Source organism: Zingiber officinale, chromosome 8A (assembly GCF_018446385.1).
Source record: "Zingiber officinale cultivar Zhangliang chromosome 8A, Zo_v1.1, whole genome shotgun sequence".
In the NCBI taxonomy this organism is placed as follows: Eukaryota; Viridiplantae; Streptophyta; class Magnoliopsida; order Zingiberales; family Zingiberaceae; genus Zingiber; species Zingiber officinale.
In genome coordinates this window covers 117,947,834-117,953,833 of record NC_056000.1, presented here as the reverse complement: position 1 = coordinate 117,953,833, position 6,000 = coordinate 117,947,834, and positions in this window count along the sequence as shown.

Sequence of the window (6,000 nt, the reverse complement as noted above, 5' to 3'; positions counted from 1 at the left end):
AAGAGCTCTAGGAGTTTGGTTTCATTGTGGTGGTAGTTGATGTATCATGTTCTATCCTTTCCTCATTGTTAATCAGCATGTACTCGTTGGAAGTTCAAGTTACTACCCTTAAGCACTAAACAGAGAAGATTCTAGTGAAATCCTGTTACGGTTAACCCCTGTCACTAGGGCACCTCGGTAGATCACATAAATGCAAATCTGATCGGTATCATTAAGGATAGAGATAGGGTCTGGTTTGATTTCCTACTTCCTTGTGAGGAATTGTCTCTCCTTTCAAGGGACTATCCTAGATGTCCGTGAATGGATTACCCTTGTCACTATGGCCCCTCGGGTATACGATCTAAGATCCTATCTTTATGAAATTAGCAATTCCTACATAATCAATTAATACGACATGGTAATCTGAAGCGAGTTTCATGCATATCAAATAGAAACAAGACAAGTGAAATCATTCAATGGGAAAAAGGCATAAACTTGAGTCTTACATCAATACCTATCTACAACTACTCCCTGATCCTAGAACAAAGAATCTACTCCATAGACGCAGGAGAAAAACTCGAAGACATAGTATAATTAGACATATAATTCCCAAACAAGAAGAGAGAGGGAAAAGAGATGCTTATTCAATGTCGTCCAGTGATTTTCGGATCCAATCCATTACTTTTGGAGTTGATGCGGTGATGGAGGTGATCTCGAATCATCGAACGGAGGTCCGGGATGGCGTGGAACGGCACCAAGGTATATCTCTCTCTGACGGCTTGCCTCCTCCTGGGAGAAGGGTTAAAGGCCCTTTTTATAGGCTAGGGCACGGGTGCCACACGGCCCATGCCACGGTCGTGCGAGATCTGCACGGCCAGCTCCTCCCCCTCTTCGGGTAAAGTGGCACGGTCGTGTGAGATTCGCACGTCCAACTTCCTCTTCCCTTCAAGTTGAGTGGCACGGCCGTGCGAGATCCGCACATCCATGTCTTCCTTCAGCTCGGGTCTGCACTGTACGGTCGTGTGAGGTTCACACGGCCGTGTGCTTCTTGGCTACTGGTTGTGAGGCACGATCGTGCGAGGTTACATGGTCGTGTGTTGCTCTCTCTTGGGAATGCCCACACGGCTGTGCAGGGTTGTACGGCCAGTGTCAAGTGGCTCCCTGCTTTGCTCCGATGCGTCGACAATCGCTGTTTTCGCTCCAAAAGTTATCTCTGTCAACACAAAACCAAACAAAGAGCAGATCTCCGACAAAAGAGTAATTAATGTAGAATAAACAATAGGAGAGATGATCGTGTATGAATATATGCAAATTAAGCAAGTGGATGTGCATTAAAACATGCATAAACGATCATAATATCTACGCACATCACACCCCCAGACTTGAACCTTTGCTTGTCCTCAAGCAAAAACACCGCAATCTATGTCCATGAGTTCCTATAGTGTATCATAATCTCTAGTGCATTCGTCTAACTCTATCAACTAGTTTCATTGATAAGCATGATTGTGGAGTAACCTAAGTATGGCCTAAGCATAAGTTCTTTGTGCTCGGTGCAATAAGTGACTCAAACTCTTCAAGTTTCAATTTTCTGTCCTAGTCAAGTCATCATACAATTGAGTTTCTAATATTCCCGGTGATAGGCACTTACCTGCCACACACTTGGTTCGTTTTCCTTAAATTACACAAGGTCTCAAAGGATACTACTCGGAATCAAAAGAAACATAACATTTATTTCCCCAGTAACCTAACTCGGTCTCAAAGGGGTAAATTGTTAGTTTCCACTCACGACAACTATTTTTTTATCCCTTATTCAACCCCTTTTTTTCTTTTTTTTTTAAGAGCCATAGAAGTGTAGCACTAATCACAAATGCACGATGCAAACGTTGGGATTTAGATTTTTTTCGAATGAGCTTCCATGATCCAAGGTCATCCAGTAACCAAAATGTAACTAAGGAATCCCCATGGGAACACGAGTACTAAACAAATTGGATGAATCATAACTATTTCAAAATATTTCCACTATTCAAGCTTAAATGAAGTGAAAGTAAGATTCTTAAGGTTAGGCCAAGACTTATACTAAACTCCATACAATACTTAGCTTATTTCATGCTACTAAAGATAGAGAAAGGAGATACACCAAACATACTAACACTATCTCTACAACACATGAACTAAGAAAATACACGTGCTAGTAATTTTGCTATCGAACAAGTCAGCAGAAGAAGTAGAAGGTTTGATGCTCTCAAATATGCCTCAAAACTATTTTTTCATTTTTTTTTTCAAAATAAACATGATAAAAAACTATAAGTAGGAAAAGAAAATGCAATATGAGACTGAAAGATAAAATAAAATGCAAGTAGATAAAGCAAACTAGATAAATATGCAGAAAGAAAAAGAAAAGGACTCAACTCAACTCAGTTTGTGCAAACACAATACCCCCCCCCCCTAGACTTAGACTTTTCATCGTCCCGATGAAAATCAAAATGATGGCGGGGGAGGGGAATAAGGGGGTCCCCGTCGTGTGTCGGAGGGAAATCTAGGCATACTAGGGAGGTGGCCAATGTGCTGATGATATTGGTAAAGAGCGTCTACTTGTTGTCTAGTAATATCCATATCATCCATGAAATTCCTCATTCTTTCCTAGTCAACCTCATAATCCTGAACAAATCCTGTCACCTGGCTATGAAAGTCCCTAGTAAACTGAAAATGATCCTGTACCTCTCTAAACTGGTCGTCAAACAACTTGAAGCGACCCTCCAACAATTGTTGTTGGGTAGTGTGCTTCTCATGAAGTGAGTCTAAGGAGGCACAAAAATCAGAAAAATCAAATCTGAAAGGTCTCGTACCGTAGGCAAAAGAGTGCCTAGTGGGTTCCAGATATCCGGAGGGTTGCGGGAGTCCTGATGATGAGGGCTCTTGGTAGTGCTCAGTATTTCCTACAAGGGAGGGAACAAACTCGGGTTCTGAATCAACGATCACCCAGTTCGCGGGGTTGCGAACTGAAGTGCGCTCAGGACAAGGAAGGGGTAATGGGAAACCATCGTTCCTAGGAAAAGCAAACTCATTCTCATCCCAACAGATCATCTTCATTGCAAGGCAAGAATCAATGTCGATCTTATCATTACCATGAATGACCTCCAGCCTATCAAGCTCACAACCCAGATTTATTGTTATTTGGGTGATTAAACCGCCAAACACTATCATCCCCGAAGATGCTTTACCTGCTCTTAACAAATTTTGTAAGAAATGAAACCCAAAATCAAAGTCGACTTTATTTAGCATCGCCCAAAGAGAATAAATCTCCACTTTCCTAACAACCCCATCACTCTCACCTCGACCAAAGATTGTTTTGCTCATCACACGGTGAAGGTATCTGATATGGGTTAGGTTTCATGGGTCCCCGATAAGGAAGGCAAAGGAGATAACCAAACGGAGAAGATAAGTCAATATCGGCCGGGATATGCCTCCAAGGAGGCAGGCCCATATCGATCAGCATATACCTCAAAGGAGGTACGCTAATATCGGCCGGGATATACCTCTAAGGAGGTAGGTCAATATCGTCCGGGATATACTTCCAAGTAAGTAGGCCAATACCGGTCGGAATATACTTCCAAGTGATTAGGCCAATACCGGTCGGGATATACTTCCAAGTGATTAAATCATTGTCGACCGAAATATACCTCTAAGGAGGTAGGCCAATACCGGTCGGGATATACTTCCAAGTGATTAAATCATTGTCGACCGAAATATACCTCTAAGGAGGTAGGCCAATATCGGCCGGGATATATTTCCAAGTGATTAGGCCAATACCGGTCGGGATATACTTCCAAGTGATTAGATCATTGTCGACCGAGATATACCTCTAAGGAGGTAGGCCAATATAGGCCGGGATATACTTCCAAGTGATTAGGCCAATACCGGTCAGGATATACTTCCAAGTGATTAAATCATTGTCGACCGAAATATACCTCTAAGGAGGTAGGGCAATACCGGTCGGGATATACTTCCAAGTGATTAAATCATTGTCGACCGAAATATACCTCTAAGGAGATAGGCCAATATCAGCCGGGATATACTTCCAAGTGATTAGGCCAATACCGGTCGGGATATACTTCCAAGTGATTAAATCATTGTCGACCGAAATATACCTCTAAGGAGTTAGGCCAATATCGGTCGGGATATACTTCCAAGTAATTAAATCATTGTCGACCGAAATATACCTCTAAGGAGGTAGGCATCGGTCGGGAAACACTTCCAAGTGATTAGGCCAATACCGATCGGGATATACTTCCAAGTGATTAGATCATTGTCGACCGAGATATACCTCTAAGGAGGTAGGCCAATATAGGCCAGGATATACTTCCAAGTAAGTAGGCCAATACCGGTCGGGATATACTTCCAAGTGATTAAATCATTGTCGACCGAGATATACCTCTAAGGAGGTAGGTCAATATTGGTCGGGATATACCTCCAAGTAAGTAGGCCAATACCGGTCGGGATATACTTCCAAGTGATTAAATCATTGTCGACCGAAATATACCTCTAAGGATGTAGGCTAATATCGGCCGGGATACACTTCAAAGTAACTAGGCCAATACCGGTCGGGATATACTTCCAAGTGATTAAATCATTATCGACCGAAATATACCTCTAAGCAGGTAGGCCAATATCGGCCGGGATATACTTCCAAGTAAGTAGGTCAATATCGGTCGAGACATACCTATAAAAAGGAGAGCCAAACATCGGTCAGGATGAATAATACCTTGACAAGATACTTGATAAAAATTACATACTTGATAAGATATAATCTGGTGCCAGTTAGGATAATAAACATAGAGTAGCACGAACGAGCACTAAGCCTCATGAGAAGTAATAATAATTGATAAAACTTAATTAACCTCAGCCCTGATCAATACAAGGAACAAAGTTATATATAATATAGTAAAACAGGAGGCACAAGTAGGGAAGATAGAAATACCTTAAGAGAACTTGTGATACAAAAGAGAAGTGGTATTTTCGATAAAATGATTAATTGCAGTATATGATTGTATAACAGGTGTTATATATATTTTTGCGGGAAATGTGTTTTCAGACTGTTTTACAGGTACTAGACGACAAAGAAGGTACATCTGGGGTACAAAGAAGATTCCTTAAAAGTCATTTACCACAAGTACACAGCTTATGTCATGTCATAACAAACACTAACAAATCGGGGTCCACTTCATGACTACGGAGGTTATATGAAGTGGTATAAAAAGGGGAATACTCTCCGTTGGCGGGGTAAGTTCACATCACTATGTACATTCATAACCCTAATTTTTCAACCATTGTTCATCTTCTTCCTCCTTCTTCCACACCAAGACAGATTACTGACTTGAGCGTCGGAGGGTCTAGCCAGGGATTCCCACCCCGGTCTTAGGTCACTGACGATAGTGTCGATTGGTTTCTTGTGCGCAGGAAGTCTTGGGAGTTTTGAAGCCGGTGTTCTTCGATTGGATCTCCTCATCGCCATTAGTATCTTGCCTCGAGAGGACATTCTGGGGCTTCATCTTCTTGGATCCACTTTGGGTTTCTCGGATCGGCGTTCTCTAAGCATTACTCTCCATCAGCGGTGGGTTTTTTCTTTCTCCCGGATCTCCATCTTGTCTAGCTTCTCAGACAGGATCAAATTTGGCGTCGTCTGTGGGAACTTCACCTGAATCTGAGACTACAAGATGGAAGAGGCCGGAAAATCAAACCTACTCACTATTAGTCGTGAGGATCTGGATTTGCTCATCAATTCTCATGTACAGAAAGCCTTACAACAACTTCAGGCTCACACTGGGGCTACTCTACCAATGTCGCATAATCCAGCGATTTCAACTACTGAGCATCGGAAAGGAAAAGAGCCGGAAGAGGAGGAACATGCGTATTTTCCCCCAGTTGTCGTTTCTCCGACAAGACGTCCACGAGCCTTTCTTCGCACTCCCATGGAGCAGGGGGGTCGAAGGCCCGTGTTTCAGGAATCCTCTGGCGAAGCAC